Source organism: Acomys russatus, chromosome 26, assembly GCF_903995435.1.
Source record: "Acomys russatus chromosome 26, mAcoRus1.1, whole genome shotgun sequence".
Lineage (NCBI taxonomy): Eukaryota > Metazoa > Chordata > Mammalia > Rodentia > Muridae > Acomys > Acomys russatus.
In genome coordinates, this window is record NC_067162.1 from 13,856,756 (window position 1) to 13,876,642 (window position 19,887).

Sequence of the window (19,887 nt, forward strand, 5' to 3'; positions counted from 1 at the left end):
GTCTGCATACAGCAGTCACTCAGTATTTGCATCTGCTTGACAAATCAGGCAAACGAGCCCCTCAATGGTGGACAGTGCGTTATAAGTAGAGTGCCACTCATAGAGCAGAATGTGTAACCAAGTAGTGAAGAATTCTATAAAGGCCATACAGCAAGTTGTTTACGAGCACCCGTGTGTTCTCACACCCCAAATGCAGCAGGGCTGAGAGGTGTGGGGGTGGGCTAAAGGAAACTGCTCAAGAGTAGACAGCAGTGAGCTGAGCCTAGAAAGATGGAGGAGTCATTCAACGGGAAGGTGAGGGCATGCATGGGATCCATGAGCACACAGGAACGGAAGTGTAGGTGTAGGAGACCTCTGGCTGTCAAATCTGTCACGGCATCGATCGATCGATCACCAGGGTTGGTTTGGCTGGTCTAGTTTGGCTAGGTGGGTGTCCCCTTCCTCCCTCACCACTCCACGTGCATTTCTCCAGAAGCTGTGTGTGACACTGAAGAGAATAAACCTTCCCAGAACACAAGAACTGGTCTTCCATCAAAGGCACGTGGGTGGCTGCGCTCTCCCGCTAGAACCTCCAAACAAGCTATCAAAACAAGGCAAAGGTGTTGCGTGAGTTGCCCACAGGGGTGGGCGCCATGGCCAACAGATGATAAAGCTGGCTGTGGAGATAAGTCAGCTCCTAGGAAGCAAGATGCAGGGCCCACTTTGCTAAGTGTTTTTCTTTTCTGTTATCACTCATAGTGTTACTAAGTACTCATTAAGTGCTTATGACTATTGCATAACTTTCACAGTATCAGTAGACATTCCTTAAATGGTTACTATTTACATATAGTGCTGTCATACTATTAATTTGTCCCACTAAGTGCTCATTACTACAATCCCATAGCCTTAGCCCTAGCCCCATTCAACAGATGGAAACGCCGAGACTTACAGAGTCACAAGGCTTGAAGCTGGAAAGCAAGAGGCAGGCTTCCCACCCCAAGATAGCATCCTGTCCAGTGGAAAATGGGGAATATATCTTGCATCTAGCCTGAGGGGTCTAAAGAGGAGGCCACTGTTCCGCCCTGCTCCCGGGCCCCAACCCCTTTCCAAGCAGACATGCAAGGCAGGGAGTAGATAGAAGCTGCCCACCCAGGGACTGGCTGCAAACCTTCCAGAACCCGGCAAACATGAAACAATCACAGATGAGACGAAGGCTTGAAAGCCACCGTGCTTAAAATAAAAGGACGTCACATTGTAAAAGACCTGGCAAAGATGACAAAAAAAAAAAGGAAAAAGGAAAAAAAAAAACTTGTTAAGATCAAAAATGCAGCAAATCGTCAGTCAAAAAAGAGGCTTGGGATAAAGGAAGTGGGGGACTTACCTGGGGGCTTCCACAGGGGCTTCTAACGTGGGTGAGGGTGGGGCCATCCCCAGCAGGGCCTGGGTACTTCGGCTCTTTTGCTCATGGTGGGCATCTTTCATGTCCTCCCCTGCCAGGGCTGAGGGGCTGGAGGACAAACGCACAGACATCGGACGCCCGTCAAGTTTTCCAACTTGAAACTCATTTCTTTCCTTTTAAACTCAGAAACTTGGAATCCTTTCAAGGCCTGAGGATGGCAGGCATTCTCACAGTCCCCATCTTCCTGCCTCTGCATGTGGAGACCGAGGGGCTTTCTGTCCCTGCCCCACAAGTGACAATGGACCCAGCCTTCTGTGTTGTGGGTTCCCTAAGGAATAGGATATGACAGACCCCCCCCCCAGTGCAGTGATTTCTTGAAAGAGTGTGCTTGTGAGGTTTACCTTATAACACTTTTCAAAACTGCCTCCCAACCAAGGGAGGATGTTTGGGGCAAAGGGTGGCAGGGCAGCAGGCAGCCAGTGCTTAAAGGTGTCTCTCAGAACAGTCACAGTCCACACAGAGGGTTGGAGGTATACGTTGGTTCTGTGCGCCTCATCTTTAAGGACGACCTGCTCGCACTGCCTTACTTTATCTCAGTGTACATACAGGAATTCACACAGCTATAGCACCTCTCTGGCCCGGCACCATACAGCAGGCCAGGGAGAACCCAGGAACACAGGCAAGTAAAACTTGGAGCCAATGCCTTAGGGGTGTGGCAGGCTCCCACAGCGCCAGGTCAACTGGAGTCAAAGCTCACTAACACAGAAAGCCACCCTCGTGTGGTCTGGGTTCCCATTTGGATTTCACCTAGAGTGTGCACAGTACTGACCCCTCCTACACAGCTGTCCCAGTGAGGGGGTGCTTTGGTCCTGATCACACCGTTCCATAGGACCATGTGAAGGTCACACAGGCGAGGTAGGTCTATCATAGGACTCTGGGCTTGCAGGGGTTGAAGGACGGTGTGAGTGAGAGGGGTCTGAGAGCTGGAGGAAGGGTGACCATGGGGGAAGAAAACGAAAAACAAGGTCATATGGAGAAATAGAGAAGAAGAGAGAGAGAGAGAGAGATGGCAGGACTCCCTTCACCAAACCTACAAACTCATGGAGTCTTAGGAGGAGGCGCAAGTGCATGGTGACCACCCAACCAACCCTCCTGATCCTCCTGATCCAGTGGGGCTCGCTTACTTCAGGACTGGAGCCCTGCCCTGAGAGCCCTGGCCTGGCGAGTTTATCAACACAGGCCTTAGGTAGGGTTCACTGCCTGGATCTGTGAGTCGAGGTTTTTCTTGTGAAACCAGATCACTGAGATTTCCAGGAACTTCTATGAGCTCCGGTGCAAATGGGCCAGCTCTGTGCAAGCCTCGGGCTCTGGGCTTCTGTGTCAGTGGCCTTTAGCCTCCTGCTTTCCCCTTCCTCCCCCAAGCCTCTGCCGGCCCTGGCACTCTCCTTGCCCAGCATAGGGCGACAGCTGTTCTGCTATGGTGAATACCTCCCAACTCTCAACCGTGACCAGTGGCCTCTAAAGGGATACTGCCAGGGCCCCTCCTAAGTCTGTGCTGCTTCCCAGAGGAAAATTTGGTCCCCAGAACGGACATCTACCAAGCTCATGAAACAACCAACAGTGTCAACCCCTAAGAGGTCTAGAAAACCAATGTCCTTCTATCAGACTCCTCTATAAAATAAAGCATCCAGATGAAGGTGGCTGTGAAAGGTTGAAGAGGTGGAAGAAAGGGAAGGGAGGGGAGGGGAAAGGAGGTGAGAGGAATGGCAAGCTAGGGATAGAAGAAGAAAGTGGGGAGGAGGAAGGTAGGGCAGTGGGGGGAGGGGTAAGGTAGGGCAGTGGAGGAGGGGGAGGGGGGAAGGGAGAGAGGGAGAGGGGGAAAGGGAAGAAATACATGAATGAGCCTTTGGAACCTGAAAGGGAAGGAAAGCTTCTTTGCCCAGGCACTTGGGTCTAAGCTAAAAGATATCCGTTCATTGTGACAGCTCCTCCTGGACTCTAGAGCTGACCAAAGGTCAGCATGCCTCAAAAGTACAAGACTGAAAAGTCAAATTAGGGCTGGGTTAGGACTGCAGTGACATGGTGACTTAAATGTCTCCATCACAGAGGCCTTCCTTGACCGCTGTCCTTGTAGTCTGACCTCCATAGTTTGCCATAGGGTGACCCAAAGTCGTCTTGCCCCCTCAACACTGTGCAATTCTTTGTGACAAGAACATAAGTTATTTTCTTTCTTTCTTTCTTTCTTTCTTTCTTCCTCTTCTTCTTCTTCTTCTTCTTCTTCTTCTTCTTCTTCTTCTTGTTTTTGTGTTTTGGGGGGGGGTGGTTTTGAGACAGGGTTTCTCTGTGTCTTGGCTGTCTTGGACTTGCTTTGTAGACCAGGCTGGCCCCGAACTCACAGTGATCCACCAGCCTCTGCGTCCCGAGTGCTGGCATTAAAGGCGGGTGCCACCACCACCCGGCCGAAGATACATTATTTTTATCTGACAGAGAAGCTGGGCTGTGCAACTCCAGAGTCCCTCAGGAAACAGAAAAGGATTTCAAAGTCTGGGGTGTAGGCAAGAAATATTGGTCCTGAGGAGTGGACACCGGGCTCTTGGCTCTGCAGCCCTGTCTGCATAGCCTGGGAGGTCCCTGGCCTCCGTACGCCTTTATTGAACCCCTCAGTAGAAGAAGGCCATGGGCACACATATAGGTGAAAGCAACTAGGCTAGACAGAATGCAACAGGGACTATTTAATCAGAAATCAGTCATGTGTAGCCATGTGAAATTGTCTTTCTTGTGGGCCAGAAATAGTCAAACACTGGCAACTTCAAATGGCTCAGACTGAAAATGGATTATCACAATAGGCCTCTCGGACATTGTAATTCCAGGTGATGCATAGGGCAGGTCTGTTGAGTCCAGAAAAATGAGAGCTTTGGTAAAGGAACCTCCAGTTCCTGTTAGCCCTATTCTAGGATGCTATGAGTGACAGAAACATGTCACTCTCCCCCTCTGATATAGGCAAAGGTGGCCTTTCCCCTGTCTGGTTCATGGGGCAGGTTCCAGGAACCCAAAGCAGATATGCTTGAAGATGGCAGAGCTGTGAGAGGCACCGTGTTGTTCTAGACCTGACACAGAAAACACAAGACCTGGGGAGGAGCCAAGGCAGAGAAAGGCCCATCGTGGGCAGATATTGAGAAAGATTTGTGGGTCAAAGGCATAGGGTGGAGCACACAGAGCTCCACGGGTGACAGGGACACACACACTTGGGGACAGGCAGATATATTATTTGTGGGTTCACACCAGGACCATCTTGTATTCTTAAGAAAGTTGTAGGAAATGTCTCTGGAGTACCAGTAGGTGGCGCTGTAGTAAAGAACAGATGGAGGTGCCCAGTGAGGTTCCTGGTCACAGAGCCTAACCCACAAGAAGCCTAGAAAAGCTAGGAAGAAGCTTCCTGGATGCACAAAGTGACTGGAGCTCAGGCTGTCCTGGGTTTTCAACAGACTCCAAAGACTCTGGGTGCTAGGGAGCTGGAGCTGGATTGGGGGAGGGGGCGGGGAGCAGTGACTGGTCACTTAATGATGGTGGCCACTCCCTGAGCAACTCGACCCTAGTCCTTGTCAGAAGAAAAAGGATTGGGGATGCGAAAGTCCCTGTAGATCTCAAACAATTATGAGCAACAGGTGGTGTGAGGCGGGGACTGCTGAAATCCACTGCTGAAGGACGCTCTAACCTTAGGAAAGAGGTCCACTACGTGTTCAGCCCCCCACAGTCAACTTGGAGCCCTGTGGTCAGAAGACCACAAGACTTGCCTCATGGATGGGGATCTGAGAGGCAGGTGGAGTCTCAGAAAGAGAGTTGCCCTTTGTGGAGCTGTGGAAATCTTCACAGCGGGTGTATATATCTTGTAGAAGAAGCCAGGCAGTAGTGCACGGGGCAGGACTGAGACTTCCTGGGTAGGCTAGTTCCTAGGACTTTTATTGAACCCCTCTGTCATAGGGCTTGTAGCCTCTTCTCTGGCAATGGTCAGGCATGCAGGCTTGATTGATTTTGAAATCTTGTCTCTTACAGAGGAAAAGGTCATGTTCGCAGGTGGGCAGCCTGAGGCCTCTTTCCAGCGGGAAGCCCTGTCCATGCCACAGGACTTCCATTAGTACAAATGGGGGCTCCCGGCAGAGGGCTTGAGTAAGGGTGGGGGAGGCCTGAGCTCGTCAATGTGGAAATCGTTCCTAACAAAACTGATGAGAGCCAGAGGAGAGAGTAACCCCGGCCTGTCTTCCTGGATCTGCCAGAGCAAGAGGGGCTGCCTTGGGGGACGAGGGATCACTGAGGTCCCATACAGCATCAGGGTCCCTAATAAAGTTAGAACACAAAGTTGGCCATCCTCCTAGCCACAGGAAGGCTTGCAGCCTCGTTCTACTGACCTATGGTAGAGAGAGTGTGCCAGGCAGATACTGGGCCCAGAAGCAGGGACCACATGCCTGAGGCCTAAGACACAGGTCTTGTTTCAACATTATCAGCCTCGTCTCTGACCAGACAGGCCTGGGGTTGGGGGAGGGGGCAAGGCAAATATTTGCACTAGTCTTCAAGGACCCCCAGATCCAACTAGACCCCCCCAACCCCACCTTGAAGCTGTAAGGGGCCATTTGGCTGAGGTTGGAAGTGGGACCCATCAGTCAAGATCTGGTCCAGCAGGGACCTCACAGAAAGCTGACTCCAAAAGCTGCCCAACTTAGCTTGCAGCTGAGTTTGATCTGGAGTTGACTTTTGTGTGCTCAAAGCAGAGTTGTAAAAAAGGAGCTTTAAAAATACCTTCCAACTTGCTGAGAAACCAGTTTACATCTTAAAACACAGAACTGGAAGACCTCACATTTTAAAATGTAAGAATTTGAGGCTGATTTCTGAGGTCGGGGTGGGGGGTTGAGGAGGGACTGGGGTCAGCTTCCTGCAGCAGATCTACTTGGTCTGCCAGTCCCCTTCCCCACTGGGACTGAAAGGCCAGCACTTTCCATAGCACACTATGCCTAGTTCTTTCTCACCACCAAAGCCATGAGAATTAGTAACCTTGGCTTGTCATTGTAGAAAGGCTATCTTTCCTTCCACGGGGCCTTTGCACCTGCTGTTGCATCCCCACAGGATACTCTTGTGGGTGACCACAGTCTATCCTGAATCACATTATTCAAAACTGTCCAGATGTCACCATCTTCTCTCCATTCACCTTGCCTTCCTTTTGATAATCAAAGCCTCTACTTTCCCCTAACATAGAATATATTCACCTGGTCCCTTGATCTTTGTCTCTAGCCTGTTCCACCAACAGGCTGTCCACTCAAGACAACACTTAGATATTTTAGCTATTGTCTTATTGTTGGACCACAGAACATAGTTCATGCTCAATAAATGAAAAGAAAAAAATAAAAGAAAGGAAAAGAAAGGAGGCACGCAGTAGGCCATAAAGAGACTCGAATGCTGGTCTGAGGTGGGGAGGAGTGGCAGCCTCCAGGATCTTTAAGCAGGAGAGGAATAGGTCAGCTTGTCAGTCTCAGTCTTCTCTGGGAACTGTCCCTGGTTATGTTTTTTAGAACCTGGAGGGGGCCTCATTTCCACGTTGACTGTGTGATGCATGTGACAAGCAGCCACAATGTGGCCAGCATCTTGGGAGAGAAAGGCCACTGAAGCCTTGCCTTCAACAGTCTCCTGAATAGCTGGGAAAAGGAAAAGGCCTCAGAGGAGGGAGAGGGGGTCTCTTGAGCCTGTGCACCCATAGATCATTTTAAAGAATGTGTCCAGCTACACACTCAACATGGGTTGATGGGGGTTTTGACCAGAAGAGGCTTAGAGGGCTTAAATCTTACCCCTTTTTAAAAAAATAAGTGTGAATACAGTAACCCATGTGTTCATACTGACCCCTGACTGTTCATTTCTATGTCCCAAATGTATTGATGGGGGGGGGGGGTGCAGGCTTCTCTTGCGGACCAGATCAGAGAGGTATAAAAGCCTTGGGAGCCATGGGGGCAGTGCTCAAAGGCAGAGGCACAGTAGTGGCACCTTTACACTGCTGGATTGCCTTCCCCGTATGTGACGTCATGCCTAGTCCTAGTCCTGGATGGAGGGCTTTCCCCCAGAGCGGACACTCTCCTTTTCCAGGAATGTTCTCTGACTGGCCACTACTCAGCCTGCCATTTTGATGCTCTCCGCGGGCCCAGGATGCTGTAAACACCCATACGCGACTCTCCTGCAGGGTCTCGGGTTGCCAGCAATCACAGCCATCTGGTCGCATGGCATGGAGCCCAAGCCCAGTGTCCAGGGAGCTATGCCAGGCAATGATTGGTTCTGAGGCATGCCCCTCAAACAGGGCAGCCCCCCCCCCACTCCTGAGAAGCCCCTGGGGTGCAAGGGAACAAAAGACAGTTTTCTTTTTCCAAACGTTTTTTTCAATATCTAGTTCACGTAAGACTCAACACAAAAGGAGGAGTGGGGAAGGCTGCAGGATGGGGCCCTGAATATTCACAAGCTGGCTTTGCATAGCTCAGGGTCCTGGGAGGGCATCAAGAGGCAGTGAGGGCATGCTCCATGTATAAAACATCCTCCAAAAGTCACAGCTTCTTCTCAGAGGTGCCTGTCCACAGCCATGCCCACAGCTCAGCCTCTCCATATGCCTCCCAAAAAGCTATGGGTAGCACTGGCCTAGAAGTCTACCAGCCGGGCTGTATGGGAATGGTGTGTGGCCTCTGTGGCATTCATAAGACAGAGGTGACAGGGTGTGATGGGACAAGAGATGGTGGCCTGTCTTTGGGGCGCTGCAGCACTCTGTGTGTCTCAGGTGTATGGCACATATGCAAGTCACTCATTGGTCCAGGAAGCATGGCTTAGTGTCATAAGGCCAGAGCGTTCAGGTCTCCGTGGCACAAGTGTGCTTGACTTGAATTGACAAGTAAGACTCCAGGAACCAATGCGGCGTGTGTCAGCTACTGTTGGCATCTGTACCCATGGAGCTATGAGTGTGCCTTGTGGCTGTCCATCCATCATCACCAGCCTGCACCGGACTGGGCTCTCTCCTCTGCAAGGCCAGCTATCTGCTGAGTATTTGGAGTCCCAACCACTCTCCGTCAGATGGCCAGGTAGGAGCAGGTAGAATGCTAGGCTACATCCCGGGAGACTTTTTCTCCTTCGATAATGCTACCTCATTTGGTGGCTGGTGCTCACTTCAAAACCCAAAAATAAATACATAAATAAATAAAGCTGACCACTGGGAAGGGACCCTGGGCATGTTCAGGGTGCCTGCATACTCTTGAGTGTCTTGACCAACAGCTAAAAGCTGTCTTTGATGTTCCCTGAAGCAGGCTGAGGGTAAAGGGGCACTGAAGTGGAGAAAGCTGCACACAGCACCTGAGCCCATCAGACCCTGTGCCCTGAGATAGTCCAGCTGACCTTTGACACCATGACAAGCCAGAGTGACCTTCCATCCCATCCACGGATGAAGGGGTAAAAGGGACAGGGGCACACAGAGTACACCCAGGTGGCCCTGGCTTCCAAACCTCCCCTTGGGTTGCTAAGTCCTCATTGCCCTAGGATACAGGGCCAGGGAAAGACTAGCTGTGAGCTAGGCACTGTAGGAAGGGTTTATTTCTTCCTTCCAGTCCCTGTGAGATGGGTCAGCTCCAACCCTGTCCCATCTTAATCCAGAAGATGTCCGGTCCACAGAGGGAGAAGACTGTGCCCTTGTCAGTCTCCTGGATGCTGAGAAATGAGGAAGATAGGAACATCTCTTGCCTTCCCTTCCTGGCAGAGATGACAAGGAGCCATTCTGCGGTGCTCTGGAACTTTCCTAGATCCTGAGGTATGGGCTGGGGATTTGAGTCTGTTGAGAGTGACTCCTAGTGTCTCCTGGACTACAGCACATCCCCTTATCCCCAGATGCCGCCTGGGCACACTGCTTCTCACCTGACTGATAGAAATGGGGGCTCTTAGGATGTCTCTGCTCTTGGTGACCCCTTTGGTCAAGGGTCTCTACGCTCCCCCACAGAGTCTTCACAAAGGGAGTGGCTGGGGTCTAGAGCAGGAGGGTATGGGATTCAGTAGGAACTCATCAGCCCCAGCAACTCCTCTGCCTCGCTGAGCCGTGCTGGGTTAGTCAATGTAACGTTTAATTACACTGAGCGTCTAACGACACGGGGCGAGTCAGATGTGCAGCCCACCTCCTGCTGAGCCTCCCGGAAGCCTGGCGAGGCAGGTTTCCTCCATATGTGGCTGCGTGGGGGTGTGCGTATGTGTCTGGAGGGCCTGTCGTCGTGCGTGCCTGTGTGCCAGACTGCTATCTGTGTCGACTATGCGGCTATAGGATGCAGCTGTCTGCAGCTCTGAGTGTGTGTGTGTGTGTGTGTGTGTGTGTGTGTGTGTGTGTGTGTGTGCCTGGGTTGGTCTGTGTGTGACTATTTAGGTCTGAGTGTGCCTCTTTGCATGTGTGTCTGGGTCTCTGACTTCCCTCTTAGAAGTAATCTTGCAATAAGCAGTATTTTGAGCCCCCCAGTAAAAAGTGCCCTGCTCTTGTTGTACACTGTTCTAGAGAGGGGAGGCAATGGTCACCCATTGGTCACCTCCAGCACCACCTTCCTGAGAAGACCTTGAAGGCAAGAGGTGTAAAGAACAACGTCTCTCCTCTCCTCACCTGTCTTCCTTCAAAATGTTTCCCTTAATTGGGCCTAGACCTTGGTGGTTTTCTTTCTGCTCATTTTTCTATATGTGACTTTTCTAGAATGTCACTTTGGACCCTGATCTTCTCTTTTAACCTCAGACTCCTGAACAACATTCCCAGGCAGTGTGCTCTGGGTCTGTGCCCCAGCCTGCCTTCCGTACAGGGCATCCCGGAGGAGATGACGTATGCATAAGGCGCCGTGCAGTAGATAGTAGAGTCAAGGCATGCCATTGGAAAAAGCTTGAGTCCCGCTGGGGTGCTGTCTTTACAAAAGGAAGGACAGGGCCTGTAGTGGTTCCTCGAGCCTTACCAGGGTCATGGCTGGCGGGAGCCAGTTTAGCTGCTGGAGAGAAGCTTGCGAGTTCTCCCAAGCAGGTTTTGAGAGTTGATGGTCCATGGACAGCAAGATCAAGCTTGGTCAGACCTAAGAATTTCCCAGAGAACTGGGCAACACCTTGATAGGTAAACTGAGGCAGTCCACTTGCTGCTTGACCAAGACACCTGCTTTTCGCGGTCAGATCACATGCAACTCCCCACCACACACCCCTTGTTTTTCTCTCTACCAAAAGGGTTCACTTCAAGAACCAACTGGAGTCCAATCTGCTCAGGCGACAAAGTCTAGGATCGTTACACACTCACACAGGGAACAGAGAACTGGGTACAGAGCTGTACCCTTGCGGTGCTGTTTATAACACGAAGGGTGGGCACCGTGCAAGTAGCCCAGCAGCTACGGCTTGCTTATGCAGCAGTGTGCTGAGATTACTATAAAGAGTGGTCTGAAGCCAGGTGTGGTGGTGCACACCTTTAATCCCAGCACTCGGGAGGCAGAGGCAGGTAGATCTCTGTGAGTTCAAGGCCAGCCTGGTCTACAAAGCAAGTCCAGGACAGGCAAGGGTAACACAGAGAGACCCTGTCTTGGAAAAAAAAGTGGCCTGCAGGGAACCTGAGGTGGGGTGGGGGTGGGGATTGGTGGACATGCTTCTCCTGCTAAGTACAGTGAACACCTAGAACATTATATATTACAGAGGAAGGTGGGGGGAGGAGGAGAGGGCAGGAATTTGAAAGCCGACAGAATTGGCTCATAACCTCGAGGACAGCATGATGATGTGGACTCAGGATTAAAGGCCAGCAATCCAAAATGCTCATGAGCACAGACATCGCTGCCCCTCCCCCAAAAAGGCCTGCATGCTCTCTCTCCCCACAAACAGCCAGTAATCAAGGGAAAAGACTTTGGAGACTAAGAGCTGAAGCCGGGTAACTATAACAGATAAGAACAGTGGTTCCGTCCCCATCTGGAGAGCTTGGACACCCACCCTCGGTCAACAACGCTACCCCATGCCTTCACTGGGTGGGTACCAGAGGAGGCCAAGTAGGAATACAGGATGTTCACCCTTCCTGTGCAGCAAGAGGGAGACAAAAGACCTCGAACTTCCACTCCCAGGTGAAGGGGACTCCTTTCCTCATTAGCGCGGTGTCATTGGATGCTTAAAGAAGCCAGGCCCTGTGGAAGCAATAACTCAGACTTCCCACCTTCCTCTACCTACCCGGACGTCATGAGAATCCCCAGCCCCAGTCAACGGAGGCAGGATAGGGGGGCATAGAAAGTTAGAGGCAGCTGACCTCGTCAGGAAGGCAAGAAGAGCCTCATCCCCACCCTACCTCATCTCTCCCTGCTGGGACTGAATCAGAGGGTGTTATAAGGAAGGCTGAAAAGTGATACAGAATTTGACAACATACAAAACGTAAACGTTTCACTAAACCAGGAGGATGTCAGATAGAATGAAAAGGGATCAGGCAAGGCAGAGTTGAGCCGACAGGTACGCTAGAACGACTTAGGCAGCAGTCATAAAAATGATCAACTAAAAAAAAAATTTTTGATCAACTACAAACCTGCTCAAACGTCTCAGCAAAGAAACATGTCACAAAGACCTGAGCAGAAACTTCTGAATGGGGGGGGGGGGGGGGGAAGAACGGTAATGAGTAAGCATATTCATTGCTGAGCTCAACAGCAGAAGAGAAGGGTCAGAAAGAACTCAGTGAGCTGGAAGACAGGGCAATAGAAACCATCTGATAGGAGTGAAAAACAAAACACAACACTTGGGAACACGTAGGTCTATAATAAAAGATTAACTCCAGTGTCCCAGGAGTCCTGGAAAAAGAGTAGGTTACTATTATTATTATTATTATTATTATTATTATTATTATTATTATTATTATCATCATTATATGGACTAAAGAAAAAAATCCCAATTTATTATAAATTCTCAGAACAGAGAAAAATCTGAGGAAACTTCAAACTACACCCAAAGAAACCCACTAAGACAGTTATAGATAAATTCCTTAAGTAAAGAGAGAGAGAAAAAAAAAAAAAAGACTTAAGATGGCAAGAGGGTAGGAGAGGGGAACAAGTTGAATGAAAGTGGGTTTCTTGTAGAAAATCAGAGGCCAGACGGAGACGGCACAAGGTTCAAGGCTGGAAAAAAAGGAGCTGTCAAACTCGAGCTGCACTCAGTGACAAACGTCCTTCGGGATAAAGGGCACTGAAGATGTGCACGGATGAAGGAAAGCTAAGAGCATCTGTAACCAGCTGGCTATCCGAAAAGAACAGAGTACATTCTCTGACCATGAAAGAGTCAGTGTGTTTAAAATGAGGAATCTTAGAACATGAGGGAAAGCCAAAGTGGTAAGAAAAGATATGTATCCACACAACTGATCTTCCTTCTTTGGGGTTTTCTACTCTTATTATGTTCAATGGCCGAAGCAAAAAAACTTTAACAATGTCTGACACGAACTCGTGTGGAATACTTAGTTATAAAAAGTGCGGTATAAAGAATCATAGGACAAGTTAACATTGCATACCTCCCCTGGGGGGGGGCAGTGGTGACGCCACTAGATTTACATATATTTTATTATTTTATTACAATTATTTATTAGCGAGAGGGGGCCATGGGCATGCTACAGTACATATGTGGAGGTCAGAGGACAAAACTCCGGGAGTCCATTTTCTCCTTTTATTCCTGATCCCGAGGGTTAAACTCACTGGTCCACATTAGCAGATGTTAATAGGCTCTGTGTATGCACTGTGATGCTGAGAGCAACTACTAAAAGGCTCTTAGGAAGTTCACTCAAAAACCCATCAGGAAGCCCAGTTGAAATTTTTTGTTTAAGATTTATTTATCTTATTTTTTATATTATGTATAGGTGTGCATGTGTGCATGTGTACATGTGCCAGAGGTATTGGAGCCTCTGGAACTGGAGTTAAAAAATAGTTGTGAGCTATCCGATATGGGTGTCTGGAGCCAAACTCAGGTCCTGGAAGAGCAGCAAGTGCTCTTAATTGCTGAGTCATCTCTCCAGCCCACACCTCAACTGAAATTCTTTGAAAACGTTTCAGATAATAAGGCAGGGGGAAAGTATAGGTTAAAAATACCAACTGAGGACTGAAGAGATGGCTGAGCAGTTAACAGTACCGGCTGCTCTTCCAGAGGTCCTGAGTTCGATTCCCAGCAACCACATGGTGGCTCGCAACCATTTATAATGAGATCTGAGGCCCTCTTCTGGCATTCATGAAGACAGAACACACACACACACACACACACACACACACACACACACAATCTATAACCACCTAAGAAGCTGAAATGATAGCCTCCTTGCAATATGCTAACATGAAGAGAAAGTTGTAAAATAGTGGCTGCATTTTTTGGTGAGAGAAAAGACATAAGTGAGTGTATGTGTGACTAACTTTGTGCCAGGAGGATTAAAGCAGACACATAGAGCCCAACAGCTGCCTGAGGGGAGGCAGTGAGTGCTAAGCCTTAAAGGTGGCATAGGATCTGTTAGGGCTCAGGAGAAGGGAAATGTGAAACAGATAGTAGTGCCAGGAGGCTGGGCTGACCCATAGTGCTGGGATGCAGGGTGGCTGGGTAGAGTGGAATCAAGAGCCCTCAAGATGACATATCCAACATCAACTTTGTGGGGATGACAAGTTTTCTTGTCTGTAGGTTTTGATTTTTTTTTTTTTTTTTACAAATCTACTTTATTGGGGGTTCTTTGATGCCTGTAGCTACCTTCCAACGCACCTACCCTAGTTAGGAGAGAAAAGAGATTAATGGGGACAGGAGAAGTGGACCTTATTACACTCAGTTCCTTGGGCAGAATCCACTCTTTGTTGTCAGGATTCCAGTAGACCTGTTAAAACAGCAAACGAGCAATTCAGCAAAAGGGTCAGCAGCCACAGCAGCTGGAACCCAAAGCAGCAGCCGGGACTCAGAACCGTTCCCCAGAGCATTTCTCTCTAGGAGTGTCTTGAAGTCATAAACAACCAAGTGATGGGAAACGATGCAAAAGACAAAAGACAAGCCTCTGGTTTGGGGCTCATACGCATCTCCTCTCAGAGTCTGTACCGGGATGTTTTTCAACTGGCAATAACTATGGCCCCACATGAGGCAGTTGCTCTTCCAGCAGACAAATATCTCGCACCCTCTCACAAATCTGTTTCCGGCGGACCAGCATGGCACACCCTCATACAAGTCTGGGGTCAAAACAAAAACATGCTTACATCCACTACACTTGTCATATTCTCAGACCTAAATTTTTTTCCTTTGCATTCTTTAAAAAAAAAAAAAAAAAGCAAAACCAAGCACTATTCTTTAGGTGCATTTATTTGTTTACTGGGTGTATGTGTGTATCTACGTGTTGCACACACATGCCACCACATAGGACAACCTTCTGGAGTCAGTTCTCTCCTACCACCATAAAGTCCCCGGGGTTGAATTCAGGTGATCGGGCTTGAAGGCATGTGTCTTTCCACATTGAACCACCTTCCCAGCCCTCTTTCTTAGGGGGCTTTATTAATAATAGCTGATAGAACTGTCCCCCTAGTGCTCAGCATGTCACCAAGTGCAGCACATCCCTACCTTCTCTGCAGTCTGAGATGCAGGCATCCTTCTTCCATATATAGATTCACCAGCCAGTCACAAGCCCTGTCCCAGTTCCCAGGCCTCCCAAGAAAGTCTCAGACACACCCAGAGCTTTAAAAGTAAGAGATGGAGCCGGGCGTGGTGGCTCACACCTTTAATCCCAGCACTCGGGAGGCAAAGGCAGGTGGATCCCTGTGAGTCCGAGGGTACCCTGGTCTACAAAGTGAGTCCAGGACAGCCAGGGATACACACAGAGAAACCTTGTCTCAAAAAACAAACAAACAAACAAAAAAGTAAGAGATGGGCTTTAACACTTATAGGTGAGAAAATTGAGACAAGGAAAGAACAGACCAGTGATGGTTTGAACCTTACTTGAGCCCCACCCCTACCCTCGTCCCCACCAAACTATGTGTTGAAGACTTGGTCACTAGCCCCAGGTACTACCAGGAGATGGTGGAACCTTTTGGGAGGGGGCGCTCCAAGGTGAAAGGATGTTAGGTCATCGGGTCATGCCTGTAAAGGAGACATCAGGACCCCAGTCATTCCGATTTTTGCTTCCTGGCAGTGGTGAAATGAACAGCTTCGCTTTACCACACACTACACCCCTCCATAGTCTGCATTACCACAAGTCCCAAAACCTCAGAATTAAGTGGCCGTGGACTGAAACCTCTGAAACTGTGAGTCAAAGTAGACCTTTTCTCCTTGTAAGCTGATTCTCTCGGGCATTCTGTTACAGTTACAGAACACTGATTAACAAAGTGCCCAAAGTGCACAGGGACAGATGGTAAGAGAAACAATCCCCATCCCAGTACCTGTCCCTCTACATGAGAAGCAGAGCAGGCCACAGCACAGAGACTCGTGGATTGGAACACAAAACCTTGAAATGTCACATCCCCACTATTTCTTAGTGCGTCTAGCACAAACCAGTAGTGGGGCATCCTCAGAGGCTCGGGGGCAAAAGCTGCTTTCCAAGAGGCTTGCTTACACGTGCCTTCTGGAGTCCTCAGCCGAATGCAGGAACGGGTGGCCACATCTGCACGCAATAAATGCTTGTGACATCATCTTGCCAAATGCTCAGACCTATGGGGAGCTTGACACTTATGCTTGCTTTCCAGATGGGGGAAACTGAGGCATAGAGACAGCCAAGAATCTGGAGAGCTGGAAGACTAGAAACAACAACAACAAAGTTCTTCAGAAGAGAAGAGAGAGAGCTGTGCCTCCCACCCGCAAACCTAGTTTCCCCAGCAGCTGCTCAATCTGGCAAGTGGCACTTGCTCACCTGCTTCTTGTCAGGCACCCAAGGTTTGAGTCATTTTCTTACCATTCTCCAGGACTCAAATCGGTGGCCCTTGGAATGTTTTCCTTAGACAAACTTCTGTGTGTGTGTGTGTGTGTGTGTGTGTGTGTGTGTGTGTGTGTGTTTTAATTAGACTCTAGCATAAGCAGTACTAAAAATGCAGATGTTTCCCAATCAATTCTCCATTTCTTCCTCTCCACTAGACTGTCTGGCACGTTGAGTTTTGCTGGGGCTGGCATGCGAGAGACAGTCACTTCCCTCCTTAGTCTGAAGCCTGCCCCGCCATGCCCCACCCCCACCCCCGTCAGTTTGGCTGTAAACACTCGGGCAGTCACTCAACAGCCACTTGTTGAGTACTTTCTAGATGAGGATGGCATGGGAGGAGGAGGGGAGGGGTGCAGGGGAGAGGAGCAGCCTGTACTCTCATTTGGCTGGTCTAAGGGAGGTGACAAGGTAGGGACAGGGTGTGCTAGCTAGTTTTATGTCAACTTGGCACAGGCTAGCTAGTCAAGCTAGTCAATCAAAGAGAAGGAAACCACAATTAAGAATAGGCCTCCATAAGATTGGGATGTAGGCAAGCCTGGATGATTTCCTTAATTAGTGATTGATGGAGAAGGGCCCAGACATCTGTGAGTAAGACCATCCTGGGCTAGTGGTCCTGGGTTCTGTAAGAAAGCAGGCTGAGGAAGCCATGGAAAGCAAGCCAGTGAGCAGCATTTTGGCATCAGTTCCTTCCTCCGGGATCCCGCTCTGCTTGAGTTCCTGTCCTGACTTCCCTCGATGATGGACTATGATGCCGAAGTGTAAACCAAATGAACCCTTTCCTCCCAACTTGCTTTTGGTCGTGGTGTTTCATCACAGCAAGTCACCCTGAGCAAGACACCGAACAAATGCAGTCCCCCCCCCCTTTGGGGCTTCTTAATCCCCTGCAGTAGCACTATTGCTAAGAAGGAGGCAATTGCTCCATTCTGCACGTTTTATCCACTCATGAGGCATCTACTGAGCACATACGGTGACCTGGCACTTTTCTCGGTTCTAGGCAAACAGCTGAAATAAAAGACCACACTGAGCCCTCCCACCCTTTGGGCGGGAGGGGGCGGGGTTTTCCCTCAGAGCCCAGGCTGTCAGTGTCACCTACTACAATACTACAAAGCAACTGTTCCACCAGTCTGGGCGCCTGGCCTCTCAGCCTCAGCCCTGAGGTGGACCACGAGGCAGAGGTCACCTATCCAAAAAACAGCTTGCAGGAGAGTCTCTGGCGTGGAGACACAGGGGTTAGGATGTGCCTGGCAGGCGCCTTAATCTCCCCGGTGATCTTGACTCAGCTGGCGGGACCTCACAGACTGCTGTGTGCCTTTGCCTTAGCATCTTCTCGCCAGGGTCATCAAAGGTTATACGGCTGGACCTTAGCAAGGCCTTTGCAAGGACTTCATGGTGTTATATGACTAGGTGGAACTGGGCACGGGCTTGGAGTTAAAACTAGTAGCGGCCACGGCAGGTGTAAATTATGCATAGCTATTTCTAGAAGCTTCTCAGATTTCTCAAGAGAGAGAAATTAATTTGCCTGTTTGGGCAAATAACACCAATTTTTCCCCGTGCTTAAGGTCATTTTGTTAAAATAAAATTGATTAACGTTCTCTTTAAAGTTTAAGTAGAAACTGCTCAAACATATTTTTATGCACAGAAGCACGGCTTGTGCTCTTCAGTAATTAATAACTCCACAAATAAGTTCACACCGCGCAGCCCACGCTCAGCCCGCAGCAGCGGAGGACACAAGTGGGCGGGGCTTCTGGTGGGCGGGACTGTCTAGGACGGACCTATCAGGACTCCGGGAGCAGAAGGCAGGCCTTGGGGGGCGGAGCTGGCTCCGCAGGGTGCTCCTGCAGGCGGGAGTCTGGAGCCTCAGGACTTGGACCGCTTTCTGCCTGAGTCTCCCTGGCCCAAGTCTGGGATGCCGCAGCGAGGGGTGGAGGGGGGCGGGGGATGGGAAGGGGCACATAGTGCTTATAGAAGATCCACGCGCTGCTTAGCTCGGTGCCTGGGCCTGAGAGCGCCCGACGTCGTTCCGCCCTCATTCAGAATTACAACTTTGCGAGCTCAACTCTGAGTATACTGTTTGCCAGGGACCTCACTTCCTACCTTGAAGAGACACCGCTAGCGAACGGCAGAATGGCTCAAAGCCAGGTCGGTCGATTCTGCAACAGTTGGGGCTCTGAGAGGTCTTTGAGCACGCTTTTCCCCCCTGTCCTTCAATCACCTTCAAGTTCACTTTCTGAATCAGGTAAATAAGCATTGCTACGTCGTGTGGGCCCCCGCACTGGCGACACCCAGCTTCCTGAGTCAGGCTCTGCAATCTTGTAGTTCCTCAGCCGCTCTTCTAGGTTACACACACACACACACACACACACACACACACACACACACACACACACACACACACACAAAGATCCCTTTTCAGGGCCCTTGTGATGGAGTGGGGCCGCGTGTTGGAGTGGCTCTGTGTGTGATGAGGGCAGGAGTGAAGGAGTACAGAGATGTCATTGAGATCCTCCTGTCCCCTGCCTGGGTTAGTGACTACATTTAAAGTGCTGGCTGTACTCTGAGCCGGACATCTAACAACTCTGATGAAGAAAAGCCCTTGGGGATTCGAATCAGTATAGCCACAGAGCATAAGCGAGCAGTAAATATTGTGTCAGCCACTGAAATTTTGGACTCTTTTGTTCCATGCCATAAACTAGCCTGCCCTGACTGATATATATTCCAATCATAGACAGGTATAAAATGTGTGCACACCTAGTGCTGAGCTAACCAGCAGGTCTTATCAGAACTCTGGTCTTTGGAGCCAACGTCAGGAGTCAGTGCTGGGGATAATTAAATGAACGAACACTTACTCTAGCTAAGTTAAGTGAATGCAAAAATCAGCAAACAAGAAAGCAGACTATCTTCATACAGTATTTTTGAAAATCAAAATTAATGCCAAAAAAAATCTCTGGACAAAAATAACCAATTGTGAAATAAATACAGATTTATGCCATGTTCTCCACACCCTAATCACTGGGTCTGTAAAATAAGGGGCTGCCACCTACCAGTTTGGATTTTAACATATTGAGTTGTTTGTTTGTTTTGTTTTTTCCTTCTTGAACCATGCTCCTGGAGTGACCATTTCGGTGGCTATACCTACGAATGAAACGGTAGGAGGGTCATTGCAAAAAAGCAAAAGCCCATCCTGAACCGAAAGGGAATGCGGTCCACCTGAACACAGAATAAGCTGTGCTGGAGGGAGCAGGCAGAGGACAGCCAGCCGGTGCAGCTAGCTGGAGAGAGAGACGGCAAGAAAGCCAGAACCATTTGATGCTTGCTCAGTGCCACGAGCCTCTCCTGCTCTCCAGCATCGAGCACCTGCACGGCGTGTAACTCTTGATCCTTCACACACAATGGGAAAGAACTAGAAACTGAATATTCAGTGCTATATTCAAGTTACCTGCCTGATGGTTCAAGGTGGCACCAGGTTCTTCAGCTATTGAATACACATTCTAACCATTTGGGAATAGAAATGAACTCATTTTTTTCCCCTCTCCCTCTCCTCTCTCTCTCTCTCCTTAAAGACAACTCCTAC